Genomic DNA, 17909 nt, shown 5'->3' with positions numbered 1-17909 from the left:
CCCCCCCCCCCCCCCCCCCCCCCCCCCCCCCCCCCCCCCCCCCCGTTTTTACAGCTGTCACTGGGACCTACTGTAAAGCCACAGGGGAAGCCCTTGGCTGACATCCACCCCAGGAAATCACATTAGCAACTTCATTCATCAGGGTCAGTCTTCCATTATACACTGTAATCATTTGTTTACTTCAACTTTGGAGGCAGCCCCGTTTTATGACAATCATCACTGTCTGGCAGGGCAGACAATGTGCTTGCTTTCTACAAACATGAAGCGATAGCTCTTGTGATTCGTAGCATTTGCTTTATTCAGTACCACCAAATACATCAAATACTGTTAAAATCAGAGTATGAGCTCACTGGAACGCATGAGATACACACACACATGCACACACACACACACACACACACACACATCTGTTTTAATTAACAAATAAAGCTAGTTAAAATAAAATTTAAAAGGTAATGGCAACATACCGTGTAGCAAGCTAAACAGCAAACAGTAACACTCAGTGCTGGTAAAGCTGTGTAGAAATTTCTAGACAGATAAAACTCGGCTGGAGGCAAAGAAAGCAAGGGCCTTTGTGGGATGTAAATTGGAAAATACGCACCACAGGCCACAAAAACATTCCCATCCTGAGAGCCACCAATCCCGCCTCTGTGAACACATCTGAAGGAAATGGGACAGACAAGAGACATGTTCTGTGGACGCAAAGAGGTGTCCGTTGAAATCTCACTCCAACTGGGGGGAAATGAAAGCCAAGTTCACCCTCAGTTCTATGATGTCCCAGGAAACCCTCAGCATGGTAACGGCTCGCCTGGGATGAGGAGCAAGGTCCTGTGGAGTGTATGGTCAAGGCCAGCATGGACTAACCGGGTCCCCACCACCCCTGCTAGGCTGCCAGCCTCAGGAGGAAAGGTTCATCCCTCACCCCCTGTTCTCCAAACGTTCAGTTGGGTTCTCTATTGGTTTTATAGTTTCTCTTAATTAGAGTTAACAAATGATTGTGCTTCGCCAAAGAACTACAAACAGCTTAATTAGCCGGAGAGGCTTTCACAAGACCCTCTGTCTGTCTGGGCCTCATTTCCGTCTTCTCTAAGATCATCTACCCCATAAATCGAGTGTGGGAAGTAGCCCTGTGAAGGCTTTGTATGTCTTTGTTCATCTTTAAATCGAGGGTAAGGAAGAATGACTTAGTCAAAATACTTACTTCACGGCTGTCAAGTATTAATGCCCAGCCATTAAGCCTGGTGCTACCAACTAAACCTGCAAAGTGGGTGTTGTTGGCCCATGGCAGAGATGGGAAAACTGAGGCTCCCGAGCCAATGGGCTTGTCCAAGAAAGACACAGACAGTGGGAAGAGGAAGGAGAATCTAAATCCACATCTCTTCAGTCTCCAGCCGCTGTCGTTCATGAAGTTTTCAAGTACGTCGATGGTCTCTCTCAATCGGGTCTATGTGAAAAGTTGATTCATTGGTGGAGGGTGTGGTTGGAAGGGGACCCCAGGTAGCCGGTTCAAAATGCCTGAGGGGTGCGGCACTTCCATCTTGGAAGAACGTTAGCAGCCTCAGAACCTGGCTCCCTGCGCCGAGACTCACTCAGAAGCCACTGAGTACAAGAACTCCAAAAGAAAGCGTCTACTTTCCCAAGAATCTACCTCAGTCACCACAGAAACAAGCCCTGGAGAAGAAAAGTAGGGCCAGGGTGTCACTGATTGGCTTGTGGTGATGTCATGCTCCATCCCTGAATGCCTGTAAAAGGGCCTGCTCTGAGCCACTTTATGGGGGCCTCGGGTGTCTCCGTGTGCCAGGCCAGCATGATGGCTCCTGCTCACGGCACCCCACCCAACCCCCACAGGTCCCCAGTCTTCCTGCCCTGGGCCTCTTTCAGCCTATAATTACCCACAGTGCCCAACTTTATGGTCCCCGAGAGGGCAGACAGGCAGCAAGAAGAAGCTCCCTGAAGGGGAATCGGCCAGCATGTTCTCTTCCTTCTTCCCCAGGAGGAGTTCTCAGAGCATGCCCAGCTGAGCCTGCCTGATACCAACTTAGCTTCTAAATCCTTCTTGAACTTTCCTACCTGCAATTCTCTGTTGCTGCCCAAGATGCAAGGATGGAGTACATGTTGTTCTCTGTGGTCTCCATAATCTGCCTCGGCATCACAGCCCCGCCCCACCAGACGCACCTGCACTGAGCCATAGACCCTCACTGGGCCACCCAGATACCCCAGATCTAACGGGTCCCCTGAACACTCATCTCTCCTTCTCTCTCCATCCTCCGGGCCCCTTCAGAGGGCTAACCCCCATCCACTCTAAAGACTTCCTTTAGATTCTTTGAGGATATAGCTGGCCCCATATCTGACTCACAGACCCTGTATGGCTTGTTTGATGTCAATTTGACAAAAGTTAGGGTCATCCATGAAGAAGAAATCTTTATTAAGAAAATATCTCCACAAGATTGATCCATAGGTAAGTCTACAGGGCATTTTCTTGATTAATGACTGATATGGGAACGACCAGCCCATTGTAGGCAGTGCCACCCCTAGGCAGGTGGTCCTGGGAACCAGAAGGAGTGAGCCAGTATGCAGAACCCCTCCTTGGCCTCTGCATCAGCTCCTGCTTCCAGGTGCCTGCCCTGTTTGAGTTCCTGCCCTCACTTCCCTCCATGACAAACTGTGAGGTGGAACTATAAACTACAATAAGCCCATTCTTCCCCAAGTTGTTTTTGGGCATGGTGTTTTGTTCTAGCATTAGAAACCTTCTAGTATGTCTTACATCTCTGAAACCCTCTCCCTCTTCTCCAGGGTACCAGCCAAGTTCCCACTACGGGCAGCCAGAAGTCTGCGCTGCTGGGACTGTGGGGGCAGAACACGCACCTGAGTCCCCCAGTGTGACTCCCCAGGCTGTCACTCACCAGCCATGGGCATTCCTGGTGAAGATCCATCTCTAGATTGCCATCAGCACTGACAGCGTAGACTTGGGCAGTTGAAAGTAGGGTAAGACAAACAGGTCACCCACAATCCCTATGACTACCACAGCCCAGCACTCTGCCCTACCAGGGCCTCTCCCTGTATCTGCCCTGCCTTATTGAGAGTTATATTCCCAGGGCCTCGTCTGATTCCTGGCACAGAGGAACATGTGGTTAATTAAACTGATGTCCTGTGTGAGGCGGCTCCCCAATTCCACCAAGGGCCCAGGGATTCTATGTTCAAAATAGGAGGAGGCAGAAGAGCAGGAAGGAACCAGAAACACCTTTACTGGCATGTGTTAGCCAGACATTCCAAGGGCTGTCTTTCCCTGGAAGAGCCATAGGGAATGACCGCATGATTACAGTCAGGGGTCTGGGTTCAAATCCCAGCTCCACCCACTACTGTATGGCCTGGGGCTCCTGGCTCTGCTTCTCCATGCCACAGTTTATTCAGCTGCAATCATCCTATAAGCTATGCATTATGATTGGCACTCTTAACATTTTCCAATGAAAACACGAATTCAAGATGCATGGTCATTAAGACAATAACCCTTACCTCTGGACCAAGAAAACCATTTTTGACTAAACAGCCAAGAAAGCCCTACCCCTGAAGCTAAAGAGTTACCTGGCATGACCCCTTTGTTTGATGCCAGGCTTTGGGCTAAAGGGCCCACCTTCTGCAAGCCTGCCTACCATAGCACTCCTGGCCCACTGTGGTCTCAGCCCTGCTAGTGGGAGGAAGTGCATCCGATTTCAAGGGAAATGATGGCTCTCAGACAGATCTAACTGGTAACACCACCACGGGTTGCCTCTCAGCCAGCATGAGATGCTCTTGGTCCCATAATCAGCTTCCTCCCTCCCATGCCAGGGCAGTAGCATCTCATGGCTTTGAAGTCTTGTCTTCAAGGTCTTGTTCTTTCCCTCTCCTGGAAGGAGTCTAACGTCTGAAGTAAGTAAGCACTCCCATTAAGATGTTCCAGACACACAGAACACAATGTGCCTCCCTATCCCCTCAGGACGTTTTGGTTCAGTGCAAACAGTTGGGTGCTATATCAGTATGCTGGCAGCTAACACACCATGAGGCCCTGGTCAAGTCACTTTGTGTCTCTGAGCTGTAGTGTCTAGCCATAAAGTGGGGGCAATGCAAAGACCTCCGTCATAAAGATATTGGTGTGGTTAAAAGAGAGTATATATGAAAGTGCTTAACACCGCACTGAACAAGCATTAGGCCATATTAGGAGGCAGCTAAAAGCTTAATTCAGCCTTGCTCACATGACCCTTCCTATCTTTAGTTCTTCTGAAGTTGATAAGCTGTCAGATTTTAACTGGATCTACACAGACAACTAGGAACAGACCGGAAGCATACTGGAGACTGGCATCAGGGGCTCTGTGGCCCACCAAGCACAACTCCAGAAGCACAGGCCGCACCCACCATGCCTCCCACCACCTCCCATGCCCACTGAATGCAGAAGCCCCAAAGACTGACCCGAGGTTCTTTCTGTATCTTTGTCTCCTTACTTAGCAACTGGCTGAAGGACAGAAACTGAATCCCTGCTAGCCGTGGCTGGTCTAGATCCAGGAAGACAATTTGAGAGGTCGTTCTTCTGACTTTCGACAATGAAGAACAAGGATGAGGACAAGAGGGAGCCACCACTGGGCTCTCGCCAGGTCACAGCCTCCTCCAGTAGCTCACTAAGCCTCAACTGCGGTATCAGGCTGCCCTGTGCTACTGCCTCCGCTATGGAGGTGAGAAGCTGAGATCCAGGTGAGGTGAGTGGTTTGCCCAAGATCCCGAGGATTTGGTCATAAAACTAGGCTTTGAAGCCAGGCCTGAGAAGCACCAAGCCTCTTCTCTCTTTGGAATAGATAACTAGAATGTTCTTTACCAATGTGAAAGCTGAATCGAAAGTGGATCTGTTCTTCTGTTTATTGCGTAATCGTGGGCCAGCCTGATCCCAGAGATCGACCACGCAGAAGTCATCCGTGGCGGTTCAGATGTCGTAAGTCCTCCCACAGTGCTTCTGTGGGTCTGTGGTCCGTCCCCTTGAGCTGGGCCACCTCTGAACACCGGAATACAGAGGTGACACTGTGTGTCATACAACCTCCACTTTACAGACTAGAGCCCTTGGGGGGCATCAGCTTCCGCGAAGAAACTCTGCTTCCCCATGTGGGATTCCATGATCCATGTTGCGTTGGCTGCTATGGGCCAGGAAACTTCTTTTGCAGTCGCATTGATGACTGAGAGAATGCGAGACTCTGACGGCTTCTGTGACAACCTCTCCTTACCCTCCTACCACAAAAAAATAAAAATAAAAATAAACAGTCCAGACAGGAAACTATTGGAGAGAGTCCTTAAAAACTGTGATTGGGATGCTGAAGTATAGCTCCTCACAGGTAAAGGCTTCAGGCAGGGGTGGGGATGGGGAAGCACTCCATTTTTATTAAGGAACTGGCCACTGGAAGTTTGACCATGTTTCATTGAGTATATGGGCAACAGGTTTTTTTTTCTTTTCTTTTTCTTTTTTGGTGGGGAGTAGGGGTGGGGTGGGAGGGTGGACTTCGGAGGAATGGGAAGCAAATATGACCAGGGTACATTGTATGAAATTCCCAAATAATTAATAAAAAAAATTATGTTGGGGGAAAAAAAAACAAATAAATCCTTTTCTAAATTGGCACGCGTTGTTACTTTTATCGAGCTTTTGTTTTTTGTTCTATGAAAAGATGCCTTTAAAATTTAACTATCTGAGAGGAATCTAATGTGTCAGGAATAAAAACATGGAGATAACTGAAAAGATGTCTTCCCAAAGTTACTTAAAAGAAAATAATATTCTTGTAACTTGAATCAGACTTTCAAATAAATTCTACCTAAAAGGTCAATAAAAAGAAAGAAAGGGAGGAGGGAGCTAGGGAGGGAGAGAGGGAGGGAGAGAGAGAGAGAGAATCCCTACTTCCTGAGACCATGATACTTGGGACCACGTGTGGTTCTTCAGATGACCATCCACCAAGCCCGACCTTGAGCCAACCCAGCCCAGACCCCAGACACAGGAGAAAACAAGTGTCTTGAAGTGGATCCCTGTTCCAGGCATCGCAGTGGTGCCAGCTGAGGTGCCCACACACTGCAGGCCAGAAAGGCGCTGTCCCCTCATGTCTTGTACTGATCTCTGCCCTCAGAGCCTGTGAGCAGACTGAAAAGATAGGGCGTGACCGCAGCAAGCTGTGATAGGTTTGTTGTGCCCAGTACCCACGTCACCAGGACATCTTCTGACGACACAGGCCCTTATTTCCCAATGCTCTGGACTTGACTGTGGAATTGATTCCAAAATCAGAAGCTCTTGTGGACCACTGGAACGTTCTCATCTGGCCCAGGTTTTTGGCTGAGTAGGAAGCCAGGCTCGGTAAAGGCATCAGCCCCTGGCAGCCATTCATTCATTCCTCGGTAGTTACTGTGTTGCTATACCTGCGCCTGTCCTTATGCGAGGGACAGGGTGACAGCGACACCAAAGTGGATACAGGCCTCGCCCTCAGGTAGCACTTGGTCCTGCTGAGTAGACAGACGTCAGACCGAACATTTTAAATGAAAAGTGGAAACACGCAATTCAGGGGCAGCAAACTGTACCCAGTACACGAGCAGGGTGGACCCGACAGCCTCTAAGTCAATGTGCGTCTGCCATGGACCATGGCAGAGGTGGAGGACTGGCAGCAGAGGGGAGAGCCTGGGAAAGGGTCAGTCAAGAGAACTGAGGGGCTTTCCAGGACACAACAGGTTGACAGTGCAACTAGAGAAGAGCCCCAGGGGCAGAGGGGGAGAGGGACGTGGCCTGTGGACTGTTTCCTTCCTTCCTTGCTGGAGCTGTCCCCTGACTTCCCCTCTCTGGTGTTCCCACCTCCGTTTCTGGGCCACTACCCCTTTTACCCAGTCACCACCATAAAGGGAGCCTTCTCTCCTCACAAAACAGGCACTGCTTTCCCACTGCCTACACATTATTTAGATGAGCCCAAAATGTTGAGTGGAAACCTGGGGTCACAATGTAAATTTGTAGTTGATCTTTTTTAAAATAATAATTTCAGTTGTTCTCCTTAATTTTAAGCTATCCCCTCTTGTGAAGGCCCAGTCTTTAACACAGAGCACATTCACAGTTTTCTGAGCTTTGTCACTCTAAATTATTATGAAATTATTAATAACTTCTGACAGGCAGGTGGAATTCCAACATACTCAAACCCTATCTCTTACTTAGTCTTAGAATTGGGCCTCACTACCTCATTTCATCCTGGAGTTGTAACCCCATCTCATCTCTTCAAACTCCCTCACAAAACTGGGTAAAGTATACCATGTCTGGGTCTCAGCCACCTTGGGGGCCAGATACCAAGCGCTCTTCCTTAGGGCTACCGTGTGTCCTTCTCTTCTTTAGGGCTACCCTGTGTCCTTCTCTTCCTTAGGGCTACCCTGTGTCCTTCTAGACCTGGGTGTTCTGGCACTCCTGATTGCTCTACAGCTGCCTCACGCCAACCGAAAACATGATTGTGGCTATTGGAACAGCCTGTGCAGCCAAGCCAGGCCACATCTGACCATGCCAATTTTGTGTGTGTGTGTGTGTGTGTGTGTGTGTGTGTGTGTGTGTGTGTGTGTGTCAGAAAATGTCACAAGAAATCAGGCACAAAGAGCCCCTCTGGCACCCTCAGTGGCAGCTGAAATGACTATGTCTGAGGGCAGAGAAAGGAAACAGACACCTCCCCCATCCCCAGGCAAAGCTCATAGTTCACAGAAGAAGCTGAGGACTGGGCAAAGTCTACAGAGCACCTCACAGGCACCAGGTGCCTCCCAGTACCTCCTGACTTAATCAGCTCCCAAGGAAATTACAGCTAAGGAATTCAAAGCATAGGAAGGCAGTGGTACACCTGTGAGAAATTCCCTGAGAAGCAGGTGCCACACTGTCTTTACTCATCATGTAATTCCCAGTGATTGTCACATAGGAGCCAGATACCCAATAACTCTCTGTTGAACGTGTGAATGAATGAATGAATGAATGAATGAATAAATGAATGAATGGTCAGAAAAAAGATTGCATCCCATATCTGGTGACTCCAAAGTCTAGAATGTCCCTTGTTTTTTGTAGATATGTAAAAAACAAAGAGGACTGGAGAAATGGCCCCTAGAGTTAAAAGCACTTCCAGAGGACCCAGGTTCAATTCCTAGCACCCACATGGAGGCTCACAATTGTCTATAACTCCAGTTCCGGGGACTCAAGTGCCTCTTCTGGCCTCCATGGGCACCTGCACTCACTTGCACAAAACACACACACAACACACATATGCATGATAATTTTTTTAAGGTGAGTTAAGTCAACACAAAGCAGCAAGGAAGCAGAGACTATAGTGCTAGGCCCTATTGAGCACAAAGATAATTTAAAAACGAGGTAGGGAAAGCAGATATTTGGTGGAGGTTTTGAAACTTAAGTGGAAGTTTCACAAAGTGATCACACATTTTCCAAACGTTTAGCAAGCACCTACGGAATGTGAGACATCACTAGGAAGTCAGGATTTCTACCCTCCTAGATCACGTGTTCAAGAAAATCCAGAGGAAATGGTATTCCAAGCAAAGGATGAATAAGCTGTGTCTCAGAGGTGGAGAATATGGATCTCATTGGATAAGATAGGGGTAAAGAAGTGAGTAAGATCTAGAAGGTTCTGAGGAGTGGCAAGATTTGGTATGATCTTAAGACATGATCACTGTCCAGCCCCTGAACTGAGCATCTTTGACTGTATTTGTGGTTATGTTTTTATGCATCCATCTTTATCCAGTCCTGACCAAAGATCTGGAGCTACAGAAGTATGCACTGAGCTACAGAAGTACATACTGAGTGCCACTTAAGAGAAAATGAATTATTTTTGCTCCTTATTCATTTTTTTCCATATCTGATACTGATTTGAATATTGAAAAATATTTATTTCCACATTTAAAGCCAGCATCTTTATGTCAGTTATTCAGGTTCCTGCAAGGATGGTTAAGTTGCTTATAAAATATGTGACATGTTTTAATTTCTCTAAATCAATCAATCAATCACCGCTGATGCCTTTGGCAGGAAAAAAAGATATAAAGCAGGCTTGTATTTTATTAGGAGGCAGCACTTGTCAACATTTCAAGTGGGAAGTTGCCTGGCCCAAGTTTCTGCAGATTGCCAGAGAATGTAAAAGGAGCCAGACAGCATTCATCTGAGTTTGGGTGTGGCTCTGCAGAAGAACTGCTGGTCTCTGGTCCAAGTAGGACCCACTGGGACAGGGGGCTGCTTGGAAACTGATAGGAAGCCAACAGTGAGGCCATAACAGCTGGGCTCTACTGGGTCAACGGTCAGCTGCCTGGCCATCTGGGAAGCAGGGTCTTAGGAGCCAGTAGCGGTTAAGGATGTGAAAGAAAAGGAAGGGACCCCCGGGTCTCTGTGAGCCAGGAGTAAGGAGAAGGGTGGTGATGAAGAAGCAGGCACAGGAGTTGGGGATCAAGATTTGTAAATAAGACCTGGGAATAGGCCGAGGCCAAGTGATAAGATGCCCAACATAAAGCATGGTCCACAGCAAGTGCTTGGGGGAGACTAGCAAGCACTGGGGGAGTCTAGCAAGCATTGGGGAAGCCTAGCAAGCAGTGGGGGAGTCTAGCAAGTGAGTGGCTTTAGACACCACACTCACATCTCTGTTTGGTTGAGCTCCTTAATCACTTTGCTATATTGGATTCTTTTCACTTCATCCCAGGTCCCCTTGTGAAGACTCGTCATCTGTTTCTATAAATGAATAAACCGGAGTCCGGGGAGTTTATGCCACTTAGCCAAGATCACAGAGCTAGTAATACAACCAAGGCCCAAACCCAATGCCATGTGCACCCAGCTTCTAAGTCTTTTGTTTCTTGAGACCTCAATCCTTGAAGGAAGGGAGTGCAAAGACTGGGCTGTGTATGGTTTTCATGGACCTGGAAAACTTAAGTATTCATGGGGCCCTTTCTCCATAAAAAGGTTAAACTTCCACCCAGTGTCTATTGACACAACAGCTTCTTGTTTCTTCCAGTTTCTTGCTTCTGGTTTCAAAGGCATTAAGGCATCTTCTTCAGCTTCTACCGGTATCCCCGGGGTCTATTTCCCACAGCCTGTGCCTGCTAGGGATGTTAGCCACAGAGTGTCTCTGTGTCTAACACAATCAGCTCCTGCACAACTAACCAAAGCCACACATCAGGGTGAGTTGCCCGTGAGTGAGGAGGGCACACACCGCAGCACCTGCCAGCACCTCTGAGGCCATGGTGCTTCTCCTGAGACCCTTTGTTCTTTTCAACTGGGCGGCTGCAGGGGCAGGAGAGGCAAAAGCCCAGCTGTCCTGAGACTCAACCAGGCCAACTTCATGTCCACTGAAGAGCAGCAGAGGAATGCAGCCTGCCCAAGACCAGCTTGCTGGAGTCTGCTGCGAGACAGAGACTGTGGTGGCCCTTGCTTCCTGGGAGAGTCAGGCCCCATGGGTGACCTTTGGAACCTCTCTTTCCTCTCCTCCCCTCCTCCCATCACTCAGAAGCTTAGGGCAAAGACAATGGGCATTGGCGGGGAGGGGAAGGCTGCCCAGCTCAACCTCCCAGAACTGCTAGGCCCTGGCCCTAGAGTTCCCTTTCCTGAGGCTTCCGGATACTCCACACTAGCCCTGATGTCAGTATGAAAGAAAACATGGGCATTGACAGCCTTTACCATATGCCCAGCTCTGGACGAAATAGGGCACTTACTCGGTGCTGAAAACAACTCCGCCTACAGGCCTTCCTTAGGGCTCACAAAGCAGCCATAGGGGGTCAAGAGACTTGCTCCCAGAAACAAGTGACTATGTCAGGATTTGAATGCAGCCTTCCACAGGGACCCATGCTCCAAGCACCAAGCCACTTTGCCTCTCAGGCCCTCCCATTTTGCAGAGGAAATCTTTCAGCATCTTTTTTGACTGTCGCTGACCCTCCCAAAATATCTTGTTCAGACCTTTAGGAAGCCCTATCAGGAGCCGGCACCCGTACATGTGCACACTTGGGTCTCCCACATAACAGAACGCCGGGCCCCAGCCCTTAAGTGTCCACACCTTTACACCCTCCCTACTCTTCATTGGCCTGGAATACCTTCCCAAGTGCTCTAGCCGATGACTGTGGAGTTTTGAGTCAAACTGACCTAGGTCTCAGTCCCACCATTGCCTGTGACCTTTGAACAAGTCATCTGCTCTTTCTGAGCCTTGACTGTTTCAACCAAGCAGCTAGGGCCACCAGCCTGCTTTGTCAGCTGACATGAGGTAAGTCAGGCTTGGGGTACTGGGTGGAGAGTCTCTGCTGGTCCCACCTGCTCAGCCTTCAGATAGCTTGGCTGCCACTCAGAGATGCGGTCTAAGAGACCCTAGGCTATAAAACACAGAGGGCCAAGGTCTCCTCTAAGCCCCATCCACAGCACAGAGCCAGCCTCCAAGTAGCTATGGGAAGGAAGAAAGGAGGGGGCGGGGAAGAATCATGTGAGTCAGAAGGCAGAAGGCGGGGGTCTCTAGGTTGGGTAGTAGGGAGTGACAATAGGAAATGACTTGTATCTTAATTCTTTTGCCCATTAGTCTGTAAGTACCTGTGCATAGGAAGAAAGACTGTCTATGTAACCCAGCTCCTTCTCAGGATGCTCCTGAGAGTGTTCCATGGCACACCTCCTTCTCAAGGCACTTTTATGGAAACAAGACCCCTGCTATTCCAGGTCCTCTAGCACTGCCCCCCTGCTTTGACCTCACAGTCCTGTTCACCCCCTTTCCTATTAACCCTTCCTCCATCTCCTCTATCTCCCCTCCCCCTCCTTTCTTCCTCCCTCCTTCCCTAAGAGCCTGGTAAAGAGCTTACAAACCAGACTAACAGGTTCCGGCAGCCTAGCCCAGCCTTCCCCCTAGGCAAGTAGGGACCTGGGTAGGAACCGCCAGCTGCTAGCTCCCAGAAAACCGGGAAAGTTCCTCAATCAGTCGCCGGCCTGCCTAACTCAGGAAAACACCCCCCAAGAGCGGGACCACCTGCAAGACCCTGCTGCGGTCCACTTTCCTGCCAAGCCAGAATGTCCCCACTTCTGTGAGCTGACAAGCCCGAAGCCTTGTGCCAAGCCTCACACATTGACTCACCATGTGCAATTAATAACACATCACATCGATCCAATTATCTAGCTGAAGTGGGTGGAGTTTCATAAAAGGAAATGTAAAAGGCAATGAAAAACATCGGCAACTTTTCTTTCCTTGACATATTCCATTACCAAAAGCTTTGACAAGACCCAACAACAAAAACCCCTAGAAAGCTGCACCCATGGCTTCTCTTATAACCCTTAGACAGTAATGATAGGAGGTAGGAGGGGAAAGAGAAGGGAGGAGAATCCGAAGGAAGAAGGCTGGTTAGGTTAGAACTGGGTAGTAGTGTGTGTGTGTGCACGCATGTGTGTACACAAAATATCCAAAATGAAAAATGTGACCCAGATAGCCTAGGTCCAATTCTAGCTGTTTCTTAATTGTGAGACCCTGGGCAAGTTATTTAACCTCTATGTGTCTCAGTTTCCTCATCTATAAAATGGGTAAATGGGACATAGGTAAAGGGAGCCTGACCTGCCTCCTAGCATCATTATAGTGACTGAGCTGCCACCTGTGAAGCACTTAGCAGAATGCCCAAGGCCAGGGTGTTGCTATCATCAGTATCAGAATTAGAAGACTAACATTATCCTTCTTCTCCCTCCTCAGGACTGTGCCTAGCCTTGTCTACTCACCCTGAGTTGAGGAGCAGCGTAATTGTATGCACATGTGTGCACAATGACCGGGGAAGGACCTGCGGGTGGCTGAATGGAGCTTCCTGAAGAAATCACAGGTCTACTTTTTTGATTTCAGTCACACATGTGTGCTAAAAATCCATGGGAATCTCTTACAGCTAATCTCAAAGTACCATGTGTACCATTCTGGGAGCTCTTTGCCTCCCAGCTTGGGAGGGGCACCTCCTTGGTTTCTCCTACCTCTTTCTACTCCCCCCCCCCACGCAAAGTTAGCAGTGCTGTGCTTCCAAACGTGGTTTGTCTAACCATACCTACCCCGACCACAGCTAGGAAAGCTTTTTAGTTGAAAGATCCCTTGTGATGACATGACACATGCCCCACCCCAAGGCTGATGGCCCCGCAAAGTCCTTTTAGCCAAAACAAGGAAACATTTCAGGGTCTAGGGATTATGACATGGACATCTGTCTGAGGACATTATTCATCTCCTAGACCCTGGGGATGACAGGAAAGGGCTCTGTTGGTTTTATGTTTGGGGAAGTTGGATTGTGAAAGTGTTTGTGTAGGGGCTATGGATGCTGGGAAAGTTGGAGGCAGTCGGGCCAAGAATCTTTACAGCCCAGAGAATCTTAGTGAAGAGTTCTAGATCCCACAACTGGACATATTTAGAGAGCCGCCCACAGAGATGTACAGGGACAATGAGGTATAGCACAGACTCTGCTCCTGGCTCTATTTGCACCGAAGATGCTCTTGTCTGAGCCTCAGAATTTCCTCATCTATGAAGGCCTCAGAGAGCCACAGGTACCAACATGTGAGGCTTCTGTGGTAGCACTGGACATGCTGAGGAGTGTCTCAGCCTGCCCACTCCACAACCTGGAGGTCAGGTTCGCATTCAAGACAATGGGTGGGTTGTGTGGCAAGGAAGACTCTCCTGGTATTAGGGACTCTAAGGTTCTGCTGTTCTGGAGTGTGTGTGTGCATGCGTGCATGTGTGTGTGTGTGTGTGTGTGTGTGTGTGTGCATGCATGCACGCATGCACATTAGGAGGAGTGTGCAGATATGAGCAGCAGAGGAAAAGTCAGTATAAGAGCTCACTTCCAGGATGGAAAATGTAGCCCTGGGCTCTTTTCACAGGTCAGTCTCCTCCACGTTACCCTGAAGGCCACAACCAGCTACAGACTCCACAGTTCTCAAATCCTGGACACCATGAGCTACCATAGACTTCAAAGGAACAGAACATGTCTTTGACGTCTCCTGCATGGCACATCTGCTGCTGGACCATCAGAGAAGGCCCAGAACACCTAGCAGTCATGACAAAGTGGAGGTCAGAGGATGTACAGCCAAGATGTTCAAACACCACACAGTTAAGGAGAAGCATAAAACAAATTTCATAACACCAGATGTAAGTTTTGCCTGCCGTGTGTGTGTGTGTGTGTGTGTGTGTGTGCGTGTGTGTATGTGTCCCCATCTGACAACAGGTCTCAAAACACAGATGATTTCAAGGTGAAGAATAAGAAGTTTGATGGCTGTAAGACTCCAGAGTGACCTTAGACCTTGTCAAACTACACAGTCTAAACTCCCTGCAAAAACATTCATATCCCGGGGCTCAAAGAAGGCAGTTGGCCTTTGACATCTGTTCTTCAAAAGGAAAGTGAAAGAGTGGAGGAGGGGAGCTGTCGGGAGACATTGTTTGTTTGCTGCCTATATGTGCTATACATTTGGGGTCACATGGTGTGTGAATGGGGGGCATTCATGATGGTTTTGCGGTGAAAGATGAGCTTCAAGGGTCCTGCTTTCTTTCATTTGTTTTTGTTTATAATGCACAATTTCTTAATTTTATACAGCAAGCTCATGAAGACCTTAGTGCATTTTTGGTTTAAAAAGCCATTATTTTTTCTGCCCTAAAAGCCAAAGGCAAGGCAAATATTTGTATAAGAATAGTTCCCCAGAAAAATAGATACGGCTTGTCTCAGAGTTTCCGTGCCCTGGGTCTGCCGTACCAGCACTGGCCAGATACAGCCTGCAGAAGGCCTGCTGGATGGTCAGAGGTTGTTCTGACCTCAGAGAAAGTCAGTGGCATCCGCAGGCAGGGTGCAGGGTGTGNCTGCCCAAGTGTGCATACTCAGGTCTATGACAGGGTGCAGGGTGTGCGCTGCCAGCCTGCCCAAGTGTGCATACTCAGGTCTATGAGCACCTTCATGCCACAGGTCTGTCATTCATTCTCAGCAGGCGGCAGAGTGGCAGTGGCAGAGGACAGGATCCATGCCAACTCTGCCCTGGCCAAGTGGCTAACCGTTTTCTCTCTCCGACCCTGGCTTTGGCACTCTTGCTACAAAATGAAGGTGAAAGTGTTAAAAGACGCAGAGTTCCCAACACGGTGCTGGGTACACGTTGGTACCCGATGGGGCTTAGAAAGAAGAGGCACCACAGATTCTGCAGTCCCTGACTCTGGCCAGCAAGAGTTATGTCATCAGAGGCCTTCTGGCTGCCTGCAGGGAGCAGAGTCCAGCTACCTTATCAGGCCAACCTCACTCTGCCCTATACAAATCTGGCCTCTGGCTTCTGTCCACCTGGACCAGACTGGTTCCAGGCCCTGTCCCCAAGGTTTATCTAGTGGCCCCAGGCTCAGAGGGTCCTCATTGCCTACCTGGAAAGCAAGGAGGGTGTTCCCACCTTGGAGATAAGAAAACTAGAACTCAGAAAAACTGTAACTTCTCCTGGGCTATCTACTTTCATCCATTCATTCGATATTTAAATGATATGCTAATGAGAACCAGGTCTGCTGTGCCCCTGTTGCCATGCAGTGCCCAGTGGTTTAAAATACAGTGCCAGATTTAATGGTGCTGCTCTCTTGATGTCTCAAGTAAAAACTAAAGCAATTTTTTGATAATTTAATACAACTTATTTTTATTAAAGCAGTGTCTTACTACCTGCTTTAATAAAGTGTTTGGCCTCAAACTCACTATCTAGCCCAAGGTGGTCTTGAACTCTCTGTATACCTCCTCAGTCTCCTGGGTGCTAGGATTACATGTGTGCATTGCCACACCCAGACCTCATTAATCTTGGAGTAAGAAGCTGTTCATTCCATTTTGCACTGTTCTCTACAAACTAGACAGTCAGCGGCATTTATAGCTATGAGGATCATGGAAGAAAACAAATCCATCCCCATGGATGAATGTGGGAAAGAAAATCTGGGCAGACCTGAGAGAAACGAGGCTAATGAAGACGGTGGGAGCCAGGGTGCCTGACCCCATCGAGAACTTTAGGTACCAACGTGCTAAGGAAGTTATTTTATGGATGGAACCTGAGGACTAACTTGGAAAAGATATTTTTTTAAAAAAAAAGGTGGGATAAAAATTACGGAAGGAGAGCCCATGAATTTGAGAGGGGGTGTAGAGGATTACAAGAGGAGTTTGGAGGGGGAGAGAGAAGAGGAGCAGATGCAATGGGGGATACGTATATGGCTATTCTATTTAAAGTGAGCATCAGGGCGGGGATGTAGGGCAGAAGGTAGAAAGCCTGCCTCGCACGGAGGAAGCTCTGGGTTTGAGCCCAAGCACCACACAGCAGAGGCAGGGTCATGCATGTCTGTACTCCCTGTGGAAGGAAATAGAAAGAGTGGAGTCAGGACTCAAGGTCCATGGCTACCTGGCCTGCATAGACTACCAGATACCATCCCAGAAACAACAACATTAACCCTTGGCTTTCCTTAACTACAAGATGGAGATGAATTCTGACTTCACATAAGTGTGCGTGTGTGGTGTCCTCAAGTGTATGCACTTGAGTGTGTGGTAGCAAAGGGTAACACTATATGACTGTGATGTGTGAAGGGCAGAGATTAATACTGAGATGTTCTCTGTAAATATACACACACACACACACACACACACACACACACACACACATACATATGTTTGTGACAGGGTCTCGCACTGAACCTGGCACTGGCCGCTTCAGCTAGGCTGGCTAGTCCACAAGCGCCCAGGATTCACCTGTCTCCATTCTCCAGCACTTGGGTTACAAGCACCTACTGCCAGTCCCGGCTTTTTACATAAAGGCTTAAGATCAGAACTCGGGTTCCTCATGCTTACACAGAAAGCCCTTTACCCACCGAACCCTCACCCCAGCCCTAGACAAACCTTAATTCATTTATTCATCCCATTCGCTCATTGGTCCTGGTACAGTTGGGCCTCTAGACAACAATACCAGAGGGACAGGCACAGCACTCTGTGCCCTTGACACAAGTCCCAGTCGGGAGATGGAGGTTAAAACAACGGATTACACGGACAATTATTTATCTGTTCCTGGGATTTGAGGGTTGGAAGGCACATGGCGTACTAAGGGAGCACACGCTGAACCAGACCAGACTGAACCAGGAAACAGAGTTCTCAGCCACTCTAGGACTAGGAGCAGAGAAAGCCATGGCCTGAGTGAGACCTGTCAGAATCTCTGGGGCAGAGCAGGTCATCTGCAGACACAGGCACAGCAGGGAGCCCTAATCTCAACTGAGTTCCCCAGGCATCCTGCCAGCTGCCCAGCTAATGCCCTGGTCTGAGGCGTAGAGGGAGAAGCTGGCCCAAGGCAGGAAAGGACCAAAGAGAAATAAAAATAATAATTTTTATTATTATTAAAGGCAGGCAGCTTTCAGAGGACAAGAGGAAGTAAGCTAGCTGGGCTTCCTGATCAGCTGTGTGTGCCCAGTCCTTCCATGGGCTCTGTCGGGTCATCATCAGGGCCCTCAAAGGCAAGTGCACCCTCCTTCTAATAGACTGAACTAAAACTCAGACAAGTTCAACAATCTCCCAAGGTCACATGTGAAGTTGAATCCAGGCTCCTAACTCCCAGGATAAACTCTACTCCCTCCCCTCAATCCATCTGACTTAAAATTGACCCAAAATATTACCAACCAAAAAAAAATAAATAGAAATTTAAAAAAATAGATGTGTATACACACACACACATCCTGTCTCCTACCAGAAACCTTAAGTCTCTCCTGTCACAGTAGGGGTGCCTCTCTGAACTTAAAAGTTGATCTTTTTGTCCCCTTCCCATTGGCTGTTAGGACGCTCATAGTTAATTCCTGGCCCACCGCAATACAGACTTCATGTCAGCATGGTACTTTCAGTTCAGCCTTACTTATGGATCTTTGCCTTTTGCTTTTATTTCCTTTTTTTTTTTTTTTTTTTTT

The 17909-nt window shown here is 48.4% G+C and overlaps 1 long non-coding RNA gene across 2 annotated transcripts in view; it reads right to left on the bottom strand.

The window, feature by feature from the left end:
* The window catches only part of LOC126507070 (uncharacterized), a 42813-nt gene that overhangs the window by 21272 nt on the left and 3632 nt on the right, over positions 1-17909 (bottom strand). Inside the window, exon 2 of one of the 2 annotated variants that reach the window (XR_007593412.1) lies at positions 4844-5247. This is a non-coding gene — a long non-coding RNA (uncharacterized lncRNA). Of the gene's footprint in view, positions 1-4843; positions 14819-17909 lie in introns of those variants that run through there. The other variant, XR_007593411.1, reaches the window with a different exon arrangement.

This window comes from Alexandromys fortis, unplaced genomic scaffold (assembly GCF_014885135.2).
Source record: "Alexandromys fortis isolate MF-2015 unplaced genomic scaffold, M_Fortis_MF-2015_v1.1 scaffold_27, whole genome shotgun sequence".
Classification (NCBI taxonomy): domain Eukaryota; kingdom Metazoa; phylum Chordata; class Mammalia; order Rodentia; family Cricetidae; genus Alexandromys; species Alexandromys fortis.
The sequence above is the reverse complement of the archived record's forward strand: the minus strand, read 5'-3'. Positions and strand labels throughout refer to the sequence as shown.